The sequence below is a fragment of the Pipistrellus kuhlii genome, unplaced genomic scaffold (assembly GCF_014108245.1).
Source record: "Pipistrellus kuhlii isolate mPipKuh1 unplaced genomic scaffold, mPipKuh1.p scaffold_m20_p_89, whole genome shotgun sequence".
Lineage (NCBI taxonomy): Eukaryota > Metazoa > Chordata > Mammalia > Chiroptera > Vespertilionidae > Pipistrellus > Pipistrellus kuhlii.
In genome coordinates, this window is record NW_023425594.1 from 363,863 (window position 1) to 374,902 (window position 11,040).

At 50.3% G+C, this 11,040-nt stretch overlaps 1 protein-coding gene and 1 long non-coding RNA gene across 2 annotated transcripts in view; both read left to right on the forward strand.

Moving 5' to 3' along the window:
* Positions 1-11,040, forward strand: part of LOC118712380 (zinc finger protein 154) — a 280,454-nt gene that overhangs the window by 71,702 nt on the left and 197,712 nt on the right. The window lies entirely within an intron of this gene.
* Positions 1-11,040, forward strand: part of LOC123651834 — a 48,205-nt gene that overhangs the window by 22,019 nt on the left and 15,146 nt on the right. The gene's annotated exons all lie outside the window — the stretch shown is intronic.

Sequence of the window (11,040 nt, forward strand, 5' to 3'; positions counted from 1 at the left end):
AAGTTGCTACTCGGTGTGGTCTGCTTGCTGGAAGTGCAGCTAGTGGCAGAGAGAAAGCTGGAGCATGGGATGCTCAGCTGTGGAAGGCCTCCGTGCCTCACTAATGATTTGGATTCACTGGGAGTGAGTGTTTAAGAGATGCTGGACTACAGGGTTGAGGGAGCTTCCAGAAATGAGGCAGGAGGAAGAGGCTTGGTGCTGGAAACCTTGTGGTTTGGACATCAAGTAATCAGAGATGCATCGGGGGGTGGGGGGTGGGTCCAGGGGGGTCTTCACCCCTCGATGCTGTGCTAAATTGGCTCTCTATAATGCAGCTGGTAAAAACTACAGAGGGCAGGCAGGTGCCAACTAGAAGAGCACGGCCTGGTACCCAGGAGGATGATCTGATGATGGTCCTGCATTAGACAGTGTCTGCAGGGGGCCAGGGAGCAGGCAAGTTTCCTGAGCCTGCTCCGAGCGGAGTCTTCCCCAGCACGGAGAAGACTGTGGGGCCTGCCCCCCATGGGTTTGTGTGTGTACGGGTCGGGGGTGGGTCAGAGCCAGACAGGAAAGCACTGCAGCACAAGGCCAAGCAGCAGGGTGGTGGGAAGAGAACACTGGAAACCAGAAGGCCAGATGCCGAGCCAAGGGCGCTGGGAGCGCAGTGACGCCAGCGTTCAGGGCATGGCGGTGTGTGAGCATCACTGCTCCCGGGCCGCTTGCTTCCTGGTGAGCTCTCAGAGAAGCCCTCGCATTAGGTGGGCCTCATCGGCTTCATGGCTGAAGGAGCCGGAGCCACTGCCCCAATCCAGCAGACTCATTTCAAGCCAGAAAACCAGGGTCTGACCCGTCAAAGCCCACGCATTTCTGAGCTGAGGTTCCGATGGCTCAAGGCTTGCTCTCCTGAGATGAGGAACAGCCTGACCCCCCGACACTTCTGCAGGTCTTGTCGACGTTTAGGGTTCCCAGACCCACATCACATGCTTCGATCCTCATTTTCCCAACTCAGGGATCATGATTGCCATGAGTCCCGTGATGTCCGAGTCCCAGAAAAATGCCAGCCTTTCTCGGCCAGGTCCTGGCCTGGGCTGGTGAGTCATGTGTTTTATTTTAAACACAAGACTTTTTTCTTTCGCCTGTTTATAGAGACCAATTCAATGCCTTACATACAATGGAGGAAGAGGACGACGCAATTACAGAAGCATAAGAGACCCAGGATCCTCTTCCCAAGAACTGAGTTGATTCAAGCAGCAGTATTGTAAACACAGAACAGGGAGCTTGCATTTCACAGGTGGGGAAAGCTGTAGCCATCTGGAGCAGCGACCGGTTTGTTGGGCCTGCATCTTCTGCTCGATGGCAGGTTTCTGCCAGCACGGAAAGAATTTAGAGGTTTTTTCTGTCCTGCCCTCAGGGTTATCCTGTGAGGGATGGTGAGTGCCAGCTGGCCATGAGCCCGTCTAAGGAGACAGAAAGTCTGGTTTAAAGCAGGAGTATCAAGTTTTCAAAGTTTCCGGACCTAGGAAACTGTGTTCTTGTCTGGGAAGGAAGCTTGAGCCAGATACCTGGGCCAGCAGGAGGCTTGGCCTTCCCTGCAGTCTTTTGGAGTCGTGGACTCCAGGGTGGTTCACAAACACGTTCCCTTCTCTGGAGATCACCATTCCCGGTGGTGGGCCGGCTCGGTCCCCAAGACCTCCGGCCTGTCCTGCAGGGCCCAGGTGCTAGGCCTTCACGTTGACCTGTCCTGGCCCAGCCTTGAGGTCCAATCAGCACAAATTCTGCAAGGCCTCTCTGTTGAAATTACAGAATTTCCAATCCCCCAACCTGTCCCTTCTGTTGCCAGGGACATTGAGGCATCGATGAGGAAAGGAAGTGAGTTGAGTAAGCTCAGTGCTGCTCTGTGGCAGAGGCAGAATTAGAACCCAGATGAGGTCCTTCTTGTGACATTAGAATGCCTCCATTTCCAGTTAGTTGCAATGTATTACCCTTTCAATTCATTGAGTCAGTTAGAGGAACTTGCAACAGAAAATTGTGTCCCACACCCTGAGACCCACGTACAACTATCATGATGCTCATGAAAAGCACCGTCCCTAAGAACCCTAAATCAGGGCCACTTCCCCAGCTAGCGGGGCATGAGGGCTGGCCATGTCCTAAAACTCTACATCTAACAGGAAAAAGCACTGGATTAGAGCCAAAGCCTTCGTCAAGTTTTTCAAACCAAAGAAAAAAGGTTGCAGAGAATGAGTGAAGTCAATCCCAGACAATCCTCCTGGGCCCGTGGAAGCCATCCCATCATGCTCAAGCTGGCCGGAAGAGTGAGACGCCTGCGGTGGGCTCAAGCTGGTGTGGCTCAGTTGGTTGAGCATTGTCCCGGAAACCAGGAGGTCCCCTTTGGATTCCTGGTGAGGGCAGGTGCCACAGTATGGGCTCAATCCCTAGTAGGGGTAGTGTAGAAGGCATCAATGCATCTTTCTCATCGTTGATGCATCTCTCTCCCTCTCCCATCCCTTCTGAGGGAAAAAAATGTCATAGAAAAGCCATGCCCTAAATTAATAAACATACCTGTTTAATAATGTAACTCACTGAAATTAAAAACTAGTATTTGCATGGACTTCTTGAGAAATACAGAATTCCCCTCTCGTGCCAAGTAAAGCATTGGCACAAGGTGCCACTACATTCATTAAATGGAGTCAAAGCATAAATGACTCACTGAGTCCTGATTCTGGTTTTGCCGTGGGTAATGTTTCCATCACTCCTGGGCTGGAGAGGATTCCAATTTTCCAAGGACGTTTAGCTAATGTGGCGTCATCTGTTATTGTGTGGGTGTTTTGTTTTTTTTCCCTTCTCCACTTGGGTTATTGGATGGGTGGGTGAGGTGGGGGGAACAATTTAGCAAATGGGTGCAAAAAGAGTCACGTTTGGAGAAGCAAAAGCAAGGATAAGGGCAGTGTCCTCCCAGCTCTGTCTAAATGTCTAGGATTCTGGTCTTACACTGACACGCCACCCTCTCCTAACGAACCTCAGTTTTTCTGACACTAAGAATTCCCAATCCTTTCCCTTTATTAATGTCTTCACCATACACCCTCCTTCATTTGGGGGGAGGGAATAACCCATAAAAAACTACTTGACCCCAAGTTGAAGTACTAACGTGGGTTCTGACTTCAAAAGAGATGAATTGTCACAGCCTCGGGGCCGTACTTCAGCACAGCAGTTTACAGAGCCTCAGGACATACACACTGGTCCTTGGGCCACAATGTCCGTGCTCAGTAAGCCCCTGGCTGACTGCTACCCCCTCTGGAGAACCTGCAGGCGTGAAGATCATGCCCGTGTGCACCACAGAGCTCATCGGCCATCACGATGCTTCATCACATGTGCGGCCTCCGTTGGAAGATTTTTTAAGAGTTCTTTTTGAGCAGCTAAATTAAAAACCGCTGCCCTTTATCCAAGTTCATTGTCAGAGCATGGAATCGTTGGCTTTTGCAGATAAGTCCCTTTTTAGACAGTTTTATGTTTTGAAGTATTTATTGCTTCACTCAAGCATTTCAAATAACTGGATCGAAGTTGCTGAACCAGGATTCAGCCCAGAGTGACATTGGGGATGTGCTAAGGTCCTGCGACATCTTGGATGCTGCTCTGAGAGCAGCAGTGGACAGAACATCAGCTCACAGTCACGGTCAGAGCTGGGAGAACCGGTCCACAGGGGCCTTGAGCTACTGCCTTGTTTTGTCTCCAGCCGCCCTTGTACCATCTCTCTGATTTTGCCATGCTTATACCACCTCTGTGATTACTGACATCTTTTCCCTCAGATCCACTCATTATTTCCACTTAACTTTATTTTAAAAGGAAAGGTTATCATTGGTCCTGTAAATGGCAAAGCTGTATCACCATCAACACAAGGTCGCCAGAAAAGCAAATGCGTGACCATCGCACTGTCCCCTTCTCTGGAAGTGGCACTGACTTGGTCGCATGCACCTGCTCTGATTCCCGGGCTGCCCAGTCCTGGCCTGCCCTCCGCCTGTTTCCAGAGCGTGCTGCTGCAAACCAGTGATCTCTCCGCCTTTGCTGCTGTCTGCACATCTCTACCTCTCTGCTCCGCATGTGACTCCATACAGTGGATGCTTGTCCGGTTCACTGCACCAGACTTAAAGCCATTTCCCCCGATTACAAGTCATAAGATGTGGGTGCTTCACGGTGAGTGCAGGCATTGAGTGGCTGAGGGGCAGGGGCCTCAGGTCCTAGAAGGGTGTGCAAGGGGCAGGAATCCCAACAGTCCTCAGGCGGCCAGGAGCCAGACACTGGGCAAAGCAGCCTCGTCCTAATGCTCCTGGAACTCCAACCGCATGCATGTTTCACTTGCACTTGGAGAGCCCATCTCCTGTCTTACTACGAGGGAGTTGACGGTCTTTTAGGGGTTTTCCCCTAACTTCTTTTTTCTTCGATTACCTTTGACAAGAGTTAATTAATTTCATGGTAGAAAACGCAGAGATTGCAGAAAAGCACAAAATGCAAGTAAAACTGAGTTTGCAATTCAAGTCACCAAGCAGAGATGAGGATCTTCTCCCAGCTCCTCAGGGCTCACCCTCGGGAGCCATGGTTAGAGCACGGACTGGCCTCCCAGGGCCTCCAGCTCAGGTCCGCAGCCAGGGGCTCCCATTCAGACCACAGCCCGTGAGGTACGCAGCCCGGCTTTTCCCGCTGGGCTCCATGTTCCCTGCTGCCTCTGCTTCTAGGCCTTGTTCTGATCGCCCCACCTTGCATGGATGTTGCAACCCCATTTGTCACTGTCCTTCTCTGCCCCAGGCCCTGGGGACCTAATGCCAAAGGGAGGGCCCCCCACAGAGGCAGCCTCGACCACAGCCACCAAGCCCTAGCCATCCTGACCAAGGGATGTTGGGGTGACGCTAAGCTGTGAACAGGCCGAGTAGGAGCAGAAATTTTGATCCTGGCCACGTGGCCTGCATGGGGACATCTGGGAGGGGGCGTGTAGGGAAAAGGAGGGCTCTCTGAGGACACTCCTACCCTCATGCCTGCATTTCAGTTCTTCCTCTCGGTAGGACACTCCCCAGTTACCAGGATGACGTGCTAAGTGACCTCTTCAGAAAGACCATGATCTCCAGTTAATCGGAGGCCAGCCGGCCTATCTTCCAGGAGAGAAGGGGCCAGGATGCCCTCCAGCTCTGTGCCCCCTCAGAGTGACTGTCAGTACCTCCGAGGGGAAGCTGTCTGTGACACTCGTGACTCCAGACACTTTCTGCACTTTGTGAGACAATGGGTCAGGGATGCTTCAGGAGTTCAGTGCTCAGGACTCTCCACACACCTCAGCACTGGCAGCTGCAGCACGGCTGACAAGAAAGTGGGTGATCAGCAGAGTCTATGCACTGGCTGTGGGAGAGAGAAAGTTACATCAGAGAATATGGGAAGAGAGAACATCACTTTAGGACATGAAGAGAGATGTGAAGGTCTTACCTACAGATGCTACAAGTACAAAAACTTCCAGCATCACATCATAGAGCCTCATCAAGGATCCCCCACTCCTCAGAGAAGGCAATGGCCATGTCCTCAAAGTCCATATCCTGTCATAATGCGGACAATTCAGTTCTTGATCAGCTTCTCTCCGAGGATTTAATTTGCATCGTACTCCCCACCCCCCCACAACCAATGGCTCCGTCTACTCCGAACATAAGATACCAGGATTTGGTCTCGTCAGTCACTTTCTTCTCATATTTCACCCTTTTGCCCAACCCCCCGTTTGCTAGGGCCATCACTTTGCAGTACCTGCTCCACATAATTCTTTGAAACACACTTTTTCTACACAGCTTCATTTTCAGAGGCACAACTTCAGAGAGAACTCAAATCTGCTGTTGTGAGGATGGGTTATTTCCCAACACTTGCTCTTCAAAAATTATAGTTTAGCCGGGACCGATTTGGCTCAGTGGATAGAGCGTCAGCCTGCGGACTGAAAGGTCCCGGGTTTGATTCCGGTCAAGGGCGTGTACCTTGGTTGCGGGCACATCTCCAGTGGGGGGGTGTGCAGGAGGCAGCTGGTCGATGTTTCTCTCTCATCGACATTTCTAACTCTCTGTCCCTCTCAATTCCTCTCTGTGTAAAATCAATAAAATGTAAAAAAAAAAAAATTTATAGTTTACCACTTCCATAATGTATGTATGTCTTACCCTTCTCCCATACCCACACCTGGAGATTTTCAAGCCTGAGTGACACTGATGTATGCTACCTCGTTCCTATCAATGACTCTAACAGCCCTAAACAACAGGCAGGTGGGTAGATAAATGGTATCTGAGATCTGAACTGGCATGTAGCACCACAACACCCCTTTTCAGACAGGTACCCTAAAATTGTCCTTATTGTATCATCCAGAGAATACAGAAATGGACTCCCCCTTCATGTACTCTCTTGTCTATGTAGCCATAAATTCACTCCCTAGCCAGGGGCACAGGACTCTATCACACCTCTCCCACACCGACACTCCCAGCTCAAGGCCACATAAGTCAGGTCATTTGCCTCTCACTACTCAGCAAGTGTGGTCCAGAGAATGCGTGCCAAATTCAAATGAGACCAATTATTGCCCAGACTCTGATAGTCCACACCCACAGAGGCAGCCGAGTCCTGCTTTGAAGGCCTTTCTCCGTGACTGTTTCTTCCTTCAAACTCATCTATTAAGAACCACAATCAAGTGGAAGAAAATGGCGGCCAAATAGGCAGACATGACATGCACCTCATCCCAGGGCCAGACTGGCAAAGCAAATAAATTGGAGAACATCCCCCTGGAATTAGCAAACTAGACACAGCTGAGGAGACAACTGACAATGAAGGGCAGAGGACACCTGGAGAATGGAAGGAACGGGGACTGGGCTGGGGCGGCACACCAGCCAGCAGGCTCAGAGGGTGAGGAAGCTGCCTTGCACTAAAGCCTTGGTGACAGGTGGAACATCCAACTCTGGAAAGGAAAGCAACAAGACTGCTGCTGACCAGAGAATCTAGACCGGAGGCCTCCGCTGCAAAAGGCTGCACCCTAAGAAGGCAGCCTAAGCGGCACTGTTGCTGGCAAGACAGAAACCCAGTGTTGTGGTTGTTTTGCTTTTATTTGCTAAGCCCAGAGCATAGGACTTTACAATTATAACACCCACCCAAGGCTGTAGCAGAGGGAGAGGCACAAACTTGAGGTGCCTAAGGACAATCTGGGGAGGGAAGCAGGGCAGGGAGGTGAGGCCGGGACTCATGGATCATCTCTGTCTCTTTCTCTCTCTCCCTTTCTATGTCTGAAATTAATAAATATATATGTTTTTAAAGAATACCTGCCAGTTGCTGAGCCAACTCAGTCTTCACTCCCAGCCTTTGCACATCCCGGTCCCTGTGCCTGGGAGGCCCTCCCACATCTCACCCACCCGGTGCCCAAACCAGGGTCCACTCCCTCCAGCCCCAGCCGTGGCCTCAGGACCCTGGGCTGAGGGTCTGCAGGTCCCGGGGCAGGAGGAGCGGCTGGACAGCCCAGGCCCCACAGCCTGAGGCCCCCGCAGTGGGAGGCCCTGACCTCAGCCCACAGCCCGGCCCCCGAGCGGCTCTGACCGCAGGGCCTGTGGGAGCTGAAGGCGCTGAGGGCCCGGCTCCGCCGCCAGGACCCGGGGCCCAGCTGCTCGGGGCCTGGCCCAGCCCCGGGGCCGGGGCCGCCGCCCCCTCGGGCTCCGTCCCTCTGTGCGCACAGCCAGCCCGGCCCTGAGGAGGACAGGCTCCTCCCGGAAGCCCCGGTCCCTTTAGACACACAGGCCGGCCGCCCCCCTCCGCCCCGGCCTCCCGGGCCCCGCCCGCCCCTGCGGCCCCCACGGGCACTCACTGCTCCGGGCGGCGGCCTGGGCTGCGGCCTGAGCGGCGCCGCCCCGAGGCGGGAGGGCCGCCGGGGCCGCTGAGGGCGCTGTGTCCGCGGGAGGAGGCGGGGGCCCGGGGACCCAGTCCCGCCGGGTGGGGGCCCCCCGCCTCAGACACCCTGCCCGGCGGGACACCGCCCTCCACGCCGCCTCCTCAGCGCGACCAACGCCCAACCGGCGCGCTGAACCGTTAACGGAAGTCCAACAGTCCGCCAGAATACCGGAAGTCCCGCCCTAACCGCGTGCGCAGAACCAAGACGCGTAGACCTCTACTGAAGCGTGCGCGTTGCCTTCTGGGTGATGTAGTTTTCTCCACGCAGTCCATCCAGGCGGTGGCGCGCTGTCAGTGGGGCTGGGGAGGGAGGAGATGGGCCCCGAGGCCTGGTGACCTGGGACAGACTCACAGACCTTTCAGGGGAAGGTGTGGGGGGGGGGGAAATAGGAGAAATCCCCCAAAGAACTTATACACGGGGTAAATGGGAGACATCTGTAACACCTTCAACAACAAAAAATACACATTACATTCTACTTAAAAATTTAATAAAGCTCAGCTGGAGAAGCAGCCACTAGGTGGACCTATAGTTCCATTGTCCTAGTTCCCGAGATCTAACCCAAACCAACCCAACCCAACCATACTATTTATACCAACAACCTCAACCGGAAGATCAAGGATGAGCTGCCAAAACCAGTTTGGCTTAGTGGAGTGTCCGCCTGAGGACTGAAAGGTTCTGGGTTCGATTCCAGTCAAGGGCAAATACCTTGGTTGTGGGCACATCCCCAGTAGTAGGTGTGCAGAGGCAACTGATCGATGTTTCTCTCTATCCCTTTCCCTTCTGCTCTGTAAAAAAAATCTATATTTTAAAAAAATTCTTAGGTAGATGGAATTAAAATGAAAGTGAATTAACATTATATGCATTTCCGGGATAACCATTTCAAAAGGTTAACCACTGTATGTCCTTGCAGGGTAGCAGAAAGTTGGAAATTTTTATTTACTGTTGGTTAAGGGGAAGGAAAAGGGAATGACCATTATGGTTCACAGTTCTGCATATCTTAAATATAAAACATTCACCTACACAACAGGTTTTTTTAAAATATATATATTTTATTGATTTTTTACAGAGAGGAGGGGAAAGGGATAGAGAGTTAGAAACACTGATGAAAGAGAAACATCGACCAGCTGCCTCCTGCACACCCCACTGGAGGTGTGCCCACAACCAAGGTACATGCCCTTGACCGGAATTGAACCTGGGACCTTTCAGTCCGAAGACCGACACTCTATCCACTGAGCCAAACCCGTTTCAGTCACGCAAGAGTGTGATAAGTAAAACACATATCTATAGAGAGAACTGAATGCATATATTCTCAGATTTATTTATAATATTCAAAACCTAAAAATAACAAAAAAGACATATCAATAGATAAAGTGATTATTCATTGAACACAGTACTACTCGAAAGTAACTTATTATTATTTTTTTAAATATATTTTATTGATTTTGTACAGAGAGGAAGTGAGAGAGAGAGTTAGAAACATCGATGAGAGAGAGTCATCGATCAGCTGCCTCTTGCACACCCCCTACTGGGGATATGCCCGCAACCAAGGTACATGCCCTTGACAGGAATCGAACCCGGGTCCCTTCAGTCCCCAAGCCGACGCTCTATCCACTGAGCCAAACCGGTCTCGGCTAACTTATTATTTCTTTAACATAAGCATTTGTGTTGAACCTCAAATTGTGTACGTGGAGGAAACTAGTATTTGTTGAGTACACCAAGGATTGCCTATAAAATTATGAACTATTTTTTGTAAAAAAGAAAAATCCATCACTGCCTGGAAGGCAGAGAGAGATTATAACAGGGTATTAGGAAAATAAAGGATGTGGCAAAAAGGTTTAGAGTTGCTGGTATGCAAAATAATATAATAAAAATAATATAATAAAAATTAATGATAATAATACAGGAATAAAACTCTGCCCGGCTGGTGGTCTCAGCTGCTTGAGTATCAAACCATTCACTGAAAGGTCTCTGGTTTGATTCCAGGTCAGTGCACATCCCCAAATGGAACCCCACTAGTGGGCATGCAGGAGGCAGCAGATCTATGTTTCTCTCTCTTACCCTCTCTTCGTCTCGCTCCCTCCAAAAAAGAATAAAGGTATTCTAAAAATATATTTAAAAAAAATAATCTGTGTTTTCAGAACTTACAAGTGTGAGCCTTTGGTGCCCCACCCTGTGTAGGAATTACAGGTGGTTTATGCCACATGTGACAGTTTCACAGCTTTATCTCTAGGTCAGGGCTCACCAAATAGCACACATGAGAAAGAAGCACTTTGTTGCATGTCAGTTCTCAGGAAGGACCAACCTTGCTTCAGTGGCAGCAAATATTGACAAATAGTAAAGATTAATTGCTGCCCTAACCGGTTTGGCTCAGTGGATAGAGCATTGGCCTGCAGACTGAGAGGTCCCAGGTTCTATTCCTGTCAAGGGCATATACCTTGATTATGGGCACATCCTCAGTAAGAGGTATACAGGAGTCAGCTGATCGCTGTTTCTCTCTCACAGATGCTTCTAACTCTCTTTCCCTCTCTGAAAAAAATCAATAAAACAATTTTTAAAAAAAAAGACTAATTGTCATTGGAATCAACAGGTATGCTGTTAACAAAGGACACACCTGGGACTGATTACAGCATTATCCTTCCTCTAGCTTTGAGTTCTTGCCTGTTGAGCTACAACCTTGAGGTGAACAACCTACAGGGACCAGGGGAGTCCAAAAACCAGTACATTATTTTGTCTGCCAGTGACTACAAGCACAGGAAATAGTGATGGAGGACCTCAGGATATATTCAAAGATCATACAAAACACAGGCCCTGGACTACTGTGGACTTATATCTAGAAGAGTCACTTTCCATCTAGTTTAACTGCAGTGTTTCCCATGACTATGAAAACAGTGTTTATGTCCCAAACTAACTCCACCTCAGAGTCTTACAACAAATGACACCAGCCTATCAGCCTATGAAGTCTCATACATCCTGATGCTCGTGGAGAGTAGTTCCCCTAAACATTGCTGACACTTATGTAATACATACTGCTAACGGAGAATATAATTCATATTGTCCACAGGAGCACAATAAAGGCTGTCTGTTCAGGGCGACTATTGACCTCTACAAAAAAGAGGCACCAGACAACACAT